Raw genomic sequence first — 15,228 nt, forward strand, 5'->3', positions numbered from 1 at the left:
ATCACTTCGGGTAAGTGCTTGCGGTGACTGGAGCTATCGTCACTGTCAGGAATGACCTCGTAATTCTTGTGGCGACTGGAGCTATCGTCACTGTCAGGAATGACCTCGTAATTCACGTCGCTCAGGGGGCGGATCACTCTGTACGGCCCAGGGAACCGTCTTAGAGGTTTTTCGGAAAGTCCATGACGGCGTATGGGTATTCAGACCCATACTTTGTTGCCGGGAGTGTAGGAAAAGGACCTGTGTCGAAGATTGTATCGTTTTGTATCTTGGTCTTGCTGAATGTAGATACGTACGGGGGCAAACTGTCTGGCTTCTTTAGCGCGCTGAGTAAATTTGTCAATGCCGGTAGGTAGGTAATCAAACTTATGCGGCAGCATGGCATCCAGCATTTTCGTGGCTTTGCGGCCGTGGACCAAGCTGAATGGTGTCATTCCAGTAGTTTCTTCCATCCATCTGATCCATCTGTTGCCAGCTATAGAAGTTGGAAATAGGCCCAGGAAATACATACCAACTTGGGCAAATGGCTGGCCTGGTACCTCGACCGGATGTAAGAGACCTGCAGGCTTGCCGGGAGGTGCTTTGCGTCTTTTGCAGTCGGCACATGTTTGTACGTGATGTTTGTGGGGTTCTCACCCTTGCTCTTGGGACAAAGGAGTGACAGCACAGTAGTGCAAACAGTCACAAGGGCATTTATTGCACCCTTCGTACACTAATGTTTGCTAGCCGAGTTGCTATTCATGAAACATGCCGAGGGGGCGGCGGCAGTTCGAGGAAGTCCGCAAGTCACTGCAACTGGATGGCGAAGGAATATGTTCACCCCATGCTGGACACTAATGCCTGGTCGTTCGCGCGTACGGTCACGCGAACAGTCACATGAACGGTGGTGCGTTTGAATGATCGTGTTTGTCCATTCTGGTGTAGGCCTTGCGAGACGGTCTCGCAGAAGCATGGATCAGTACTAGCGCGGAATGTTCGCACCGCTTACTGACCCGGAGCCAGAGAGGAAGAGCCCACTCCCTGTCACGCCCGACCAACCCCGCCATTAGGTGGCGCTAGCAATGCCACACTTGCGCCATCTCTCGTAATGCGCTGCAACCAGACTAACCATCGGCGGCACTAAACTACGTGGAGAAACCGGATTACAGGAGACTCGAGACATGCAGGGAAAACAACATATCAGGGGCCATGCGAGAATCTCGCATCCCCACATGTTTTGCGGCAGCAGGTAGCTTTGGCCAGTAGTACTTGCGTCTGAGTCAGGACAATGTTCTCATGCAGCCTAGATGACCTGCGGTGGTTTCATCGTGGTATGCTTTTAGTATTTCTTTTCGAAGTGATGTCGGTACGACAAGCATGTACGTGCTGCCACTGGCAGAAATTATAGAGAACATCGTTCCGGAGACAAAACAATGGCAGTCTCCTGGCATAGAGTTGCGGAACATCCTTACTTTGGCCTTCCAAGAAATTAATGAGTGGGAGCAGCTCTGGTGGTGGTGTATCTCCTGTGAAATGGTGACGGGGTCGACGATGCCCCAAAATGCAGTGTCCACTTCCACCTCATTGTTACCTGCGGACTCGATGGGTGACTTTGAGAGGTAGTCGGCATTGGTGTACCTCTTCCCTGATTTGTAAATTATGGTCATGTCAAACTCCTGAAACCTGAGATTCCAGCGTGCCAGACGGCCAGATGGGTCTTTCAAGTTGGTTAGCCAACAAAGAGAATGATGATCGCTGACAACCTTGAATGAACAGCCGTACAACTACGGGCGAAATTCGATAACCGCCCACACCATGATGAGACATTCCTTCTCGGTAGTAGAGTAGTTTTCCTCTGTACGAGAGGGAGTTCGGCTAGCGTAGGCAATTACTTTTTTGGAGCCGTCTTGCCACTGCACCAGTACAGCACCCAGACCAACATTGCTCACATCAGTATGAAGCGGTGTAGGGGTATCCTTATAGAAGTGCGCAAGAACAGGAGGCGTTTGCAGGCGTTGGTATAGTTTGCTAAGTGCTACTTGCTCATTTTCCCCCTAGAAAGGGAACATCGTCTCACGTCAGGCATGTTAACAGCACAGCAATATATGAAAAGTCAGTAATAGGCGCACAGCCCCAAGAAGCACTTCACTGCCTTCTTGTTGGATAGTGTGGGGAACTTTGCCACAGCGTCTATTTTGTCTGGGTCAGGTCGTACACCCTCATGACTGATGACGTGGCCAAGGAAGCATAGTTCACTGAAACCAATATGACATTTCTCGGGCTTTAACGTCAGGCCAGCCCAGCATATTGTTACGGCGATGTTAGGAGCATATAAAGACTGCATTTACAATATATATACAGGATGAGTCAGCGTAGACAAGATGGCTGACCACCAAGAACACGCAGCAGCCTGCGTCTCGCGATCTTCTTCTTCCTCTGTCTTTCATCCTTCCGTAACAGGACCCCCGGGTGGTAAAGCGCCGTAAAGTGGTGGTAAAGAATTGTGAGCGAAGTATGGCTTCAGTTGCGAAACGTGCATGACGTCAACAGGCATCGGACCTGAGGATGCATCAAACTGTAGCGATGCAATCTTGTAATTTACGTCGTTAACTTGACGGAGGACTTCATAAAGCCCTGTGTAGCGAGAGAGAAGCTTCTGGGAGAGGCCAACCCGACAACATGGAGAGGCCAACCCGACGACAGCACCCAAGCACCTGGCGTGAACCTAACATCGCGATGGCACCGGTCATAATGCTGTTTTTGTATATGCTGCGAGGCTAATAAACGAGAGCGGGTGACTTGATGTGCCATGTGAGCGCGATCGATGACTTCATGAGCATACTCAGTAGCAACATGTGACATAGAAGGGAGGATGGTGTCAAATGGCAATGTGGGGTCACGACCATACAAAAGATAAAAGGTTGAATATCCTGCGGTGTCATGTCGGGACGAGTTATACGCGAACGTTACATAGGCCAGCGTGGCATCCCAGTCACGGTGATTGTTGTAGACGTACATCGACAGCATCTCTGTGATTGTTCGGTTGAGACCTTCTGTAAGACCGTTCGTTTGTGGGTGGTAGGCGGTGGACAGCTTGTGCTCAGTGGCACAAGAGTGGAGGAGGTCGTCGACAACTCTGGACAAGAACGAGAGGCCGCGGTCTGTAAGTAACTGTCGAGGCGCACCATGGTGGAGAATAACGTCATGAAGGTGAAAATCGGCGACGTCGTTTGCGCAACTAGTGGGCAACACCTTTGTTATCGCGTAGCGTGTTGCGTAATCAGTAGCGACGGCGATCCACTTATTCCCTCTAGTTGTCATCGGAAAAGGGCCAAGCAGGTCAAGCCCTACGCGAAAGAATGGTTCAGAGGGAACTTAATTTGGATGGAGTCATCCGACAGGTGGCAGGGGAGGTTTCTTCCGGTGCTGACGTAATTCGCAAGTTGCAACATAGCGACGCACGGAGCGGTAGAGACCCGGCCAGAAGAACCGGTGTCGTACACGGTTGTATGTACGCAAAACTCCAAGGTGTCCCGCCGTCGGTGCATCGTGACGTTGTTCGAGAACGACGGATGGCAGATGACGAGGAAGGACAAGGAGCAACTCGGGGCCATCAGAATTGATATTGCGACGGTAGAGGATGCTGTCGTGCAGCACGAACATGCGGCACGTGCCGTCAGTGCAGCCAGATTGCACTCCAGCGATGATGGACTGTAAGGATTCATCGCGTTGTTGTTCAGGGCGCATGTCGGTCATGTCAGTAAAAGCCATCACGCAGGTCACCGGATCATCCGCGGCAGGATCAGGGGATCCACGGGATGACGAGAGAGGCAGTCAGCGTCCTTGTGGAGGCATCCAGTCTTGTAACAGACAATAAATGAAAATTCCTGGAGCCGTAAAGCCCAGCGACCAAGCCGTCCTGTCGGGTCCCGGAGAGAAGACAGCCAGCAGAATGTGTGGTGGTCTGTAACGACCGAAAATGTGCAGCCGTAGAAATATGGCCGGAACTTGGCAACAGCCCAAACTAAAGCCAAGCACTCCCGCTCGGGGATGGAGTAATTTCTCTTGGCAGGTGACAACAGGCGGCTGGCGTAAGCTATCACGCACTCACTACCATTCTGTTGTTGGACGAGAACAGCGCCGATGCCATGGCCGCTTGTGTCAGTGCGGTCTTCAGTTGGTGCAGATGGATCAAAATGGGCAAGTATGGAAGGGGTGGTCAGAAACCCGATGAGGGCGGCGAACGCATGAGCCTGCTCTGGGCCCCATGAAAATGGCGTGTTCTTCGTTAGAATATCTGTCAAAGGCCGAGCAACGTCGGTGAAGTATTTGACGAAACAGCAAAAGTAAGAACACAGGCCGACGAAGCAGTGCAAATCAGAAGCAGAACACGGCACAGGGAAACTGCGTACAGCGCGAACTTTTTCCGTGTCTGGTTGAACACCGGATGCATCAACCAGGTGTCCCAACACGGTAATCTGACGGCGCCAGAATTGACACTTCGTGGAGTTCAGTTGGAGGCCGGCTTTTCGGAAGACCGCAAGAATGTCAGTGAGTCGGGTAATCTGGCTGCCGAATGTGGGAGAAAAAACAATAACGTCGTCAAGGTAACAAAGACAGGTGGTCCATTTGTAGCCTCACAGAAGAGAGTCTATCATACGTTCAAATGTCGCAGGAGCATTGCATAGGCCAAAGGGCGTGACTTTGAACTGATATAAGCCATCTGGCGTGATGAAGGCCATCTTCTCGCGGTCCATTTCATCAACTGAAATCTGCCAGTAGCCGGATCGAAGCTCTGTGCAAGCCGTTCAAGGCGTCATCGATGCGGGGTAATGGGTAGATGTCTTTTCGCATGAGCTTGTTCAAGTAGCAATAGTCGGCGCAAAAACACCAGGTACCATCTTTCTTTTGCACAAGGACGACAGGCGAAGCCCAAGGGCTGCCTGATGGCTCAATGACCCCTTTGCGGAGCGTTTTGTCCACTTCTGATTGAATGACTCGACGTTCAGCATGTGATACATGATAGGGACGCCAATGAATAGGATTCGTGTCTCCAGTGTTTATACGGTGGTGAACAACAGATGTTTGGCCTAAAGGCCTGTCACCGAAATCAGATGTCACTGTACGATTCAAGCAGGAGACGTATGTCTGTGGCCTGTGCCGAGGCGAGGTCAGGTGCAATCATTTTCGCGAGGTCATCCGTTAAGGAACCAGAGCTGGGAGCTGCAATTCGTGCCAAGAAACCACTCTCGGCATTCAGACTCTCAATGTCAAATTCAAAACCACTAGAAAGGATAGCCAAGAATATGCTGACCGGGATCACTTGAGTGAATAGGCTGAAATTCAGAAGCGGTAGAACGACGTCGTTATTAGTAACCGTGACCAGCGTATGCGGAACAGCAACATTCCGGTTCAAAAGCACGTCGACGATGGGGCAAAGCACATATTCACCGTCGGCAACCTGTGGCTGAGTGGTCAAAGTGACGTAAGTAACTGCCTCGGGTGCCAGATGCACATCATGAAGCGAGCACAAGTGCGGTGGGGCGGTGCTCGGAGCATCGGCGAGTTGAGGCAGTTCTAACTGAAGAACGCCGGTCGCGCAGTCGATGAGAGCAGAATGAGTGGATAAAATTCCAATCCAAGGATAACGTCATGAGGGCAGTTGTCAATCACAGCAAACAGAACATAAATAGGGCGGCCGGCTATACTTAAACGCGCAGTACACATTCCAAGAACAACCAGCATGCCGCCGTCGGCGACACTTAAGCACTCGGGCAGCTGCTGGGGTGAGGACCTTCTTTAAGCGTCTACGTAGGCTAGCACTCATCACAGATACGTAGGCTCCAGTCTCGACAAGTGCTTGGACAGGTACGCCGTCTATTTTAACGTCTATTACACTTCTTGTGGACACAGACAGAGGATTCGCTGCGGTAGTAGGCAATGCAGCACCACCTCCGAGGGCTGCATTTCTTAGTTTTCTGAAAGGGCACGGCCAAACGCCACAGGGGACGAAAGGCGACGTGGCTGCGGCGAACGGGAAGATGGATGACGTGTTTGCGGTGAACGAGACTGGTGTCTGCGCGGCGGTGGTGAGCAGCTGTACCACGTGTTCCTAGCAGAGTTGTCGGCGTTGTTAGACTCGGCGGTGGGCGAAACATTGCGGGCATTTCCATCAAAACAGTTAAGGTTGGTCGACGTGCGAGTTGTTGAGGGCCACGAGTTGTGACAGTATCGGGCGACATGATCTATGTGGTGACAGGTGAAACATATTGGCTGGTCGTCCGCAGTTCTCCACTCAGTCGGGTTGCGATAACGTGGAGAGAAGCGTCAGGGTGGAAGTGAAAATAATAGAAGGGTGTTTGTTGGCTCTGGGTTTGGCGACAGCACAGACAGGATGTGAAACAATGTTTTCAAGTTCCTGGCAAACGATGGCTTGTATGAGGGGAACGGAAGAATGGTTAGCATCAGGGCTACGCGAACAGAAAGCTGCGGGTGCCATCGCATCCAGTTCACATCGAAAGATTCGCACCACGTCCTCTGATGGTGACACATGCTGCTGTGCGGGTTGATCTTCACACGTCGACATTGCGGCAGTATTGGGAAGTCTGGCAATGGTTGCAAGACGCATCGGCTTTTTGCCTGCTCGAATTGTCGGCACTCTTTAATGATGGCATCAACTGTAGAACAGCTTTTGCACAGGAGCAGATTAAAGGTGTTCTCAGCAATGTCCTTAAGCATGTGCCCACCTTTTCAGCTTCTGTCATGTCTCAATCTGCTTTATGGTTAAAGTGCCAGCATGCCCTGAATGTACGAGACATAGGACTCCGTGTGGGATTAGACATGGGAGGCCAGTTCCTGCTTTGCGGCAATTTTACAACCGGCTGGTTTGCCAAACAACTCTGTCAACTTCTCTTTGCATTGGTCCCAGCTGGTGAGCTCCTCTTCGTGGTTTTCGTACCACACCTTTGCCGTGCCTCATAGGTAGAACAGGTTGGCTAGCATAAGCGTAGGGTCCCATCTGTTGATTCCACTCGCGCATTCATACATAGCCACCCACTCTTCAACGTCAGCGCCATCGGCCCCGCAGAAAGTTCCAGGATCCTTGGGTCGCACAACCACAACCAAAGGCGACAGCGACGTAGGTGGCGACGGTGATGTTGGAGGCGGCAACGATGTTGATCCCACGTGCTCACTGTCATTCATGGTACGGACGGTGATGCGACGTCCAGTGCGGAGCTCAGTTTCCAGCTGTGGTACCCCACACCTCCCACCGATATGTTACGGGGATGTTAGGAGTATATAAAGACTGTATTTACAATATATGTACAGGATGAGTCAGTGTAGACAAGATGGCTGACCACCAAGAACACGCAGCAGCCAGCGTCTCACGATCTTCTTCCTCTTCTGTCTTCTTTCATCCTTCCGTAACAATATAGCTTGGAGAACAGTGAGCAACCGGCTTAGGTGCTGCTCAAATGTAGCTGAGAACACTATGACATCGTCTAGATAGGCCAAGCATGTTTGCCACTTCAGGCCTGATTGTACGGTGTCCATTAGACTTTCAAAACTGGCAGGTGCTGAGCACAAACCAAAAGGAAGGACCTTAAATTCATAAAGCCTGTTAGGGGTCATGATGGCAGTTTTTTCGCGATCTCTCTCATCGAGCTCGATCTGCCAATACCCATTTCGTAGGTCCACTGATGAAAAATAATGTGCATGCCGCAGCCTGTCCAGCAAATTGTCGATGCGTGACAGCAGGTAGAGGTCTTTCTTCGTGACCTGGTTTAATTTGCGGTATTTGATGCAGAATCACAAACTGCCGTCTTTCTCTTTGACTAAGACCACGGGTGACGCCCAGGGACTTTTCGAAGGCTGCATCACATCATCCTCAAGCATCGTCTTCACTTGCTTTTGAATCTCTTCACATTCCTTTGGAGCTACACGGTAGGGATTTTGTCGAATCAGCTGCATATTATAATCCTTGATGATACGGTGCTTGTTCAGTGATGTTTGTTTGGCCCTTGACGTAGTCGAAAAGCAATCTTCAAACTGGTGTATCAGCCCCAGTAGGCGCTGCAGCTTAGGTGACAGGGTGGAGCTGACGTCGACAAAGGTATGTAGGGCGGGATGGTCGTTTCTTGTAGAGTGAAACAATCCTTTACTTGGGTGATGTCGTTGCAGTACACAATTGTGGTACCCTTCTGGATGTGACAGTGTTCATTACTGAAGTTCGTGAGAAGGACTTCCGTATGCCCATGAGTCATGTTGAGTACACTTATAGCAATGGAAACGCCTTGTATGAACAATAGTACAATGATTTGCTCCACGATCACATTCCCATGGTAGGGCTTCTTGCATGATACAGATACAAGGCGGCAGGATCCCGGCTGAATGGTCACATCATCGGCGATTCACAAATGCTCATGTTGCCCTTCATTCATTGTGTCGCCATACGGGCTGGCAGAAAACGTCACCATACGTTCCAGAATGTTTATAACTGCACCTTAATCTAGCAGAAAATCCATCCCCAAGATGAGGTCTTTGCAGTAGTTGGGAGAAGGACGAAAGTGGCAACGAAGCTGGAATTACCGATGTGGATGCAGGTGGTGCATGTTCCCGTTGGTCTCATTAGCTGACCCCTGGTATTTCTTATGTGGGGCCCATTCCACAGCGTCTTCACTTTCCTAATGTGGTTGGCCAGCTCTTCCCGCATAATCTAGACGTCTGCACCGGTGTCAACAAGTGCGATGACGTGATGTCCATCCACCACGGGCAATGTCATTGGCGTGAGTGTTCGTCGTCATCATATCGTCTTCGTCCATTCGGCGGCGTCATATCGTCATTGTGGAGAGTGGGGGGGGGGGGAGTATTTTTGGCGTCTCGACACAGGGTAAGCTTCCCCCCAGAGGTCACTGCCGTTAGTTTCCTCGGCGTGGACTAGGGGAGGGAGCATTCACCCCTGCCGCCATCAATGGTGAAACTCTGTCGGTTTGGGGAAGTGTAATTAATGCTCAGATGACGGGGACTGTCAGCGAAGACGTGGTGAAGCTGCTTGGCTGGGTGACAGCTGATCACTGCTCTGGGCGCAATGGTCGTCAATGTGCAGAGAAGCAGCAGGAAAAAAGGGGCCGGTTCCAGCATCTGGATGGGGGTAGTAACGGGCAATGTGGCCTGGTTCGCCGCAGTGGAAGCAGAGTAGTCGATGGTCGGCAGCGCACCACAAGTCGGTACGGCGAACTGGAGGTCGTCTCACAGACTCTCATTGCCACTACGGCACGGGAATGGGCCATGGCTGAAATCGCGTTACTGGTGGTGAAAGGGGAGGACGTCGGACCATGTTGGCATAGGTCAACGGACATGTTTCTGGACATGGGGCTGGTGAGGAGAACGCTTGCCGGAACTCCTGGCGCATGACTTCGGCAACAGAAATGACTGGTGACTCTGTAAGAGGAATGCCGATGGCTCACAGCTCTTCATGCAGGATGTATTGAATCATGTGCCATAAAGAAGTGTGTTGTTGCTTTCCACTTATTGCTGTGTTGTTGGGCTGGCGGTAAAAGTGGCGGTAATGTTGCTGAAGTGCCCGCTCGATGACAGTGGCTGCCCTGATGAATTTGTTGACCGTTGTTGGCGGGTTTTGTACAAGAATGGCAAACAGCGGTTCCTTAATTCCCCGCATAAGATGATGCATTTTCATGCAAAATGACCGTCTTATCGAGCATGGTCATCATTGTACTGGCACCACAAAGACCTGACAAGAGAAATCAAGGAAGCATCTGAGATTGCACGGGCAGGTGATCTATGCGTCAGCAGGCCATCTGTGGCATTATCAACTACAGAGCTTGAATTCCTGGCATGACGGCATGTGGCCTTTTTTTAAAGCTTTTATGTCCTTCTTTCCCTTAGCAGAATCAGTTGCGTATATATGCTCCTCTTCCGCAATAAACGCTGTGTTGAAAGTTAGTGCTTGTACTGTCTAGTCTTTGTCGATCGTCCTTTCCGCACTATGCTTCCAGTGTAACTATGTATTGCCAACCAGCCCAAGCCTATACTCTTCTGATTAGAACAGCATGCTGAAGTTTGTGAAATCTAGTGAAACCAGTTTTTGTAATGTCATTGGCGTGAGTGTTCGTCGTCATCATATCGTCTTCGTCCATTCGGCGGCGTCATATCGTCATTGTGGAGAGTGGGGGGGGGGGGGGGGGGAGTATTTTTGCCGTCTCGACACAGGGTAAGCTTCCCCCCAGAGGTCACTGCCGTTAGTTTCCTCGGCGTGGACTAGGGGAGGGAGCATTCACCCCTGCCGCCATCAATGGTGAAACTCTGTCGGTTTGGGGAAGTGTAATTAATGCTCAGATGACGGGGACTGTCAGCGAAGACGTGGTGAAGCTGCTTGGCTGGGTGACAGCTGATCACTGCTCTGGGCGCAATGGTCGTCAATGTGCAGAGAAGCAGCAGGCAAAAAGGGGCCGGTTCCAGCATCTGGATGGGGGTAGTAACGGGCAATGTGGCCTGGTTCGCCGCAGTGGAAGCAGAGTAGTCGATGGTCGGCAGCGCACCACAAGTCGGTACGGCGAACTGGAGGTCGTCTCACAGACTCTCATTGCCACTACGGCACGGGAATGGGCCATGGCTGAAATCGCGTTACTGGTGGTGAAAGGGGAGGACGTCGGACCATGTCGGCATAGGTCAACGGACATGTTTCTGGACATGGGGCTGGTGAGGAGAACGCTTGCCGGAACTCCTGGCGCATGACTTCGGCAGCAGAAATGACTGGTGACTCTGTAAGAGGAATGCCGATGGCCCACAGCTCTTCATGCAGGATGTATTGAATCATGTGCCATAAAGAAGTGTGTTGTTGCTTTCCACTTATTGCTGTGTTGTTGGGCTGGCGGTAAAAGTGGCGGTAATGTTGCTGAAGTGCCCGCTCGATGACAGTGGCTGCCCTGATGAATTTGTTGACCGTTGTTGGCGGGTTTTGTACAAGAATGGCAAACAGCGGTTCCTTAATTCCCCGCATAAGATGACGCATTTTCATGCAAAATGACCGTCTTATCGAGCATGGTCATCATTGTACTGGCACCACAAAGACCTGACAAGAGAAATCAAGGAAGCATCTGAGATTGCACGGGCAGGTGATCTATGCGTCAGCAGGCCATCTGTGGCATTATCAACTACAGAGCTTGAATTCCTGGCATGACTGCATGTGGCCTTTTTTTAAAGCTTTTATGTCCTTCTTTCCCTTAGCAGAATCAGTTGCGTATATATGCTCCTCTTCCGCAATAAACGCTGTGTTGAAAGTTAGTGCTTGTACTGTCTAGTCTTTGTCGATCGTCCTTTCCGCACTATGCTTCCAGTGTAACTATGTATTACCAACCAGCCCAAGCCTATACTCTTCTGATTAGAACAGCATGCTGAAGTTTGTGAAATCTAGTGAAACCAGTTTTTGTGGTACATGTGGTAGAATCTTATGCTGCAACTAATGCTTGAATTATTGAGGGGAGGCTGGGCTTTAGTCATATTACAAAACACCTTTATCCCACCGTTCCTCCGTTTTCAGTGTAATTTGTGAACGGAAAGGAATTTATTGTTATTAAGTGTGAATATGAATATGAAGTTTACCAAAATTGCATGAGTGTACTGCAATTTTTTAAAAGATTTTTTCAAGACTGCTAGCATAAATGTGCACTTCACATTATATTCATAACTGCTATGAATGTAATGCAAGTACTTGCAAGGTGGCTTCCACTAGCTGGTTATGAATCTTATGAAGAACTTGTTGACTTACTTTCCTTACAAGCATATTTGCATACATCAGTTGTTTAAGAGGAAGCTCTAGCTTGGCAACTCTTGTCTTAATGCATGGGAATGGAGAAATCATTTTTCTCGGCAACCGCTACTCTGCAATAAAAAATATCGCAATTTTGTAAGTGCACCTCACATTGCATCTAAACTGGACAAAATTGATATATTATACACCGCTCTGAAATATACCAATAATTTGTGAGTAGGACTTTTGCAAAAACCTTGTAAGATCATGTAAGCTGTAATTTCATATATCAAATTTGTCCGGTTTGGATTTTCACAGATGCAGTTTACAGAAATGCGATATCTGTTTTCGATGCACAGTTACCAAATTGCGAATGTTATGCTTCTATTTTTTTTTTCAAGCTTACCAATATTTAGCCATTTTTGTAAAAAATTGCAGGCTTTAAATCAATATCCTGCTTCCTACAGTCACTAGAATTTAACTTTTTCTTTAAATGCAACAAATTTCATTCAAATCAGTCAGCATTTTTCTCATAAAAGCATTTATGTATTTTACGTGTATGATTTGAATAAGCGGCATCAGAGTGGACTCTGAGCTAAAGTTTCTTCTTAAATAAATCTGCTTCCTACAGTCACTAGAATTTAACTTTCTCCCTGAAATGCTACAAATCTCATTCAGGGTGGTCCAAGGGTTTTCTCATAAAAGCATTTCTGCATTTTACATGCATTTGAATATGAATAGGTGGCATCGTAGTTGGCTCTGAGCATCAGGTCGCCTCAGTGTTCTGTTTGTAGTTGCATTATGCACTTTGGGTCAAGGTAGGTGTTTCAAAGGAGTTTATACATGACTAGCTTACCAGAACTGAGGAAAACAGATCTCAAACATAGTTGGATCCTAGGTATAATTAAATAACTTTATTTGAAATATTATGTCACTAAGCTGTTTCTTTTATTTGGTGGTGTGACTGAAATGGATAAATGGTTAAGCTCAGATTAATCCACACACATTGTTGGCAAACTCTGCCTTGTGTTGAGAAAGGTGAAATATTGTGCCACTCTATAGAGGAAAAAGATGATCCTTTCCCCATATTTTAAAAAAATTTTTTGTCCTAGCAAGGCTAACAGTGCTACAAAAATTTCACTTTGCTACATTAGTTTTCGTGGCTCCAAAACTTGATCAGGCAGTATTAACTATAAGGGGGAGGAGCAGGTGTCACATTCCAATGTCACCTGCTTTCGATGCCATATAACTAGAGGGATAAAGTGGATGGAAACAAACGAGAGATATTTTAAAGGCCGGAGGAGAAATGGTGCCAAGGGGGGAAAAACAGTTACATGGAAAATTGTGCTGCAGAAAGGGGAGAGGCATCTACATGCTTTTGTCTAAACCTGTGGGCATGCTCTGTTGCATATAACAAGCATCCACTTGCCGCTAAAGTGCGACGTCAGCGTTCACATCGCCCGAGATCTAGGAAACCCACTGCTATTGCTAAGGATGCACCGCGTCCACTGTCAGTCCACAAACTTCCACAGACAATTAGCAATACTAGCAACGAGGTTCCTAAGCAGAAAGTCTTGAATAACATTGCCTCATGCGAGGAGTGGCCGCTGTTGCCAAGGCTAGAAGAACCAGCGGAGCAGCAAGATGTAGCACGCTTGCCGAATTATGCTTCACCTTCTGGCAGCAGCCCAGACAACGACAAACAAGTGACCATGATACGGGCCCTTATGAACACGCTACGAGTACTACTGAATGCCATACACACTCCGGCGGCTCGAGGTGCACTTGAAATACTGAATGCTCTGAATCCGGTACTGTCCGGTCTTGAGAAGCACCATGGCTGCTCCTCAGCACTCCTTCCTTAAAGAAGTCAAGCAAGCGTTCCTCTTCCAGTGGAATGCCAGAGGCCTTAAATCCCGCATTTCGGACTTTGGTCCGTTTGTTTTCAAGCACAAATTTCCAATCATTGTCATTTGTGAGCCAAACATTGAGAGCACCTTCCGCCTATCAGGATATGAAGCTTTCATGTCTGCCACCTATACCGACCGCAGCAAAGTCATCGTCTACGTCAGATGCGATTTCACTTATCTTTTACACCCAGTGGCACCGGATGACAACATTCAGTATGTATGTTTGACTATAAAATGCAAGAACATTTCACTCACGCTGGTAGGTGCCTACATTTCACCTTCGAGTCGATTTGACAACGCAAGACTAAGTACAATTTTAAAAGCGACACCTGGACCATGGATTCTTAGCGGCGATTTCAATGCGCATCACTCGCTATGGGGAAGCTTGAAGATGGATTGTCGAGGAAGACGTGTACTATCCTTCGCGTCAGACCATGAACTCTGCTGCCTAAATGATGGCAGTGCCACTTTGCTGCGGGGATTGACATACAGTAGCTGCCTGGACTTAACTTTTGTTTCAAGATGCCTCAGTGCCAGTGTGAAATGGTTTCCGGACAACGAAACGCGTGGTAGTGACCACGTTCCAACGTACGTTAAAATCAATGGCATACGCAAGTCACACTCTACCACAGTTCTTCAACGCATCGACTGGCTTAAATACACGTTGCTCATGGAGAAGAATTGCCAAAGATCCAGCAATGTCCACGTGGCAACATCGAGGAACTCATTAACAACGCTGCTTGAGAAGCCACAAGAGTTTTTGGGCCTATTCCTAAATTTTGTGAATTCGAAGCAGAATTGGAGCGGCTTCGAGCAATTCGCCATCGCGTGGAACGAAGGTACAGGTGCACCAAGTCCATCTATGACCTAAGGGAGGCGAGACGCATACAGAAGATCCAACGTCGGATCAACTCCCTGCAGTCTCTAAGATGGAAGACTTTTTGTGATTCCCTTGATCCACATAAACTCCTATCACATATATGGAGAACGGTGCGCGGTCTTCGAACATCACCACAACAACGCCACCCCTTCAAATGCCTGGCTCTCTGCCAAGGTCGCCGAGAGATCGACGTAGTGGAGGATTTCTGTTTAAGGGTAGCGGATCTACCATCCTCGTTTTCCGTACATGACCCCCTTGACGTTCTGATCGCGCGGGATTCTTGTATAGACAATCCGTTTTCTATCGAGGAGTTACAAGCTCAGCGTGTAGACGTTCCTCATCGCCTGGACCTGACGGGGTGACTTACGCAGCTCTTGGCAACCTCGGTCAAACAGCCCAGCATGCTCTTCTAGAGGTGTGCAACAATTCATGGCGGGAAGGAGTGGTTCCAGCTGCATGGAAGTCCTGCCGCCTTGTGCCTCTGCTCAAACCAGGTAAATCACCCCTAGGTGTGGAGTCTTACCGGCCGATTGTCTAGGAAAAGTGATGGAGAGGATGGTGCTGACACATCTGGAGTGGTATCTAGAACTCTACAAGATATACCCTGACGCTATGGCAGGCTTTCGACGCGGGCGCTCTTCAGTAGACAACGTCGTAGATCTTATCTCGTCTGTTCAACACGAAAAAAG

At 49.0% G+C, this 15,228-nt stretch overlaps 1 protein-coding gene across 3 annotated transcripts in view; it reads left to right on the forward strand.

The window, feature by feature from the left end:
* LOC142557354 (deubiquitinase OTUD6B-like) overlaps nucleotides 1-15,228 on the forward strand; it is a 50,899-nt gene that overhangs the window by 24,559 nt on the left and 11,112 nt on the right. The gene's annotated exons all lie outside the window — the stretch shown is intronic.

Source organism: Dermacentor variabilis, chromosome 1, assembly GCF_050947875.1.
Source record: "Dermacentor variabilis isolate Ectoservices chromosome 1, ASM5094787v1, whole genome shotgun sequence".
In the NCBI taxonomy this organism is placed as follows: Eukaryota; Metazoa; Arthropoda; class Arachnida; order Ixodida; family Ixodidae; genus Dermacentor; species Dermacentor variabilis.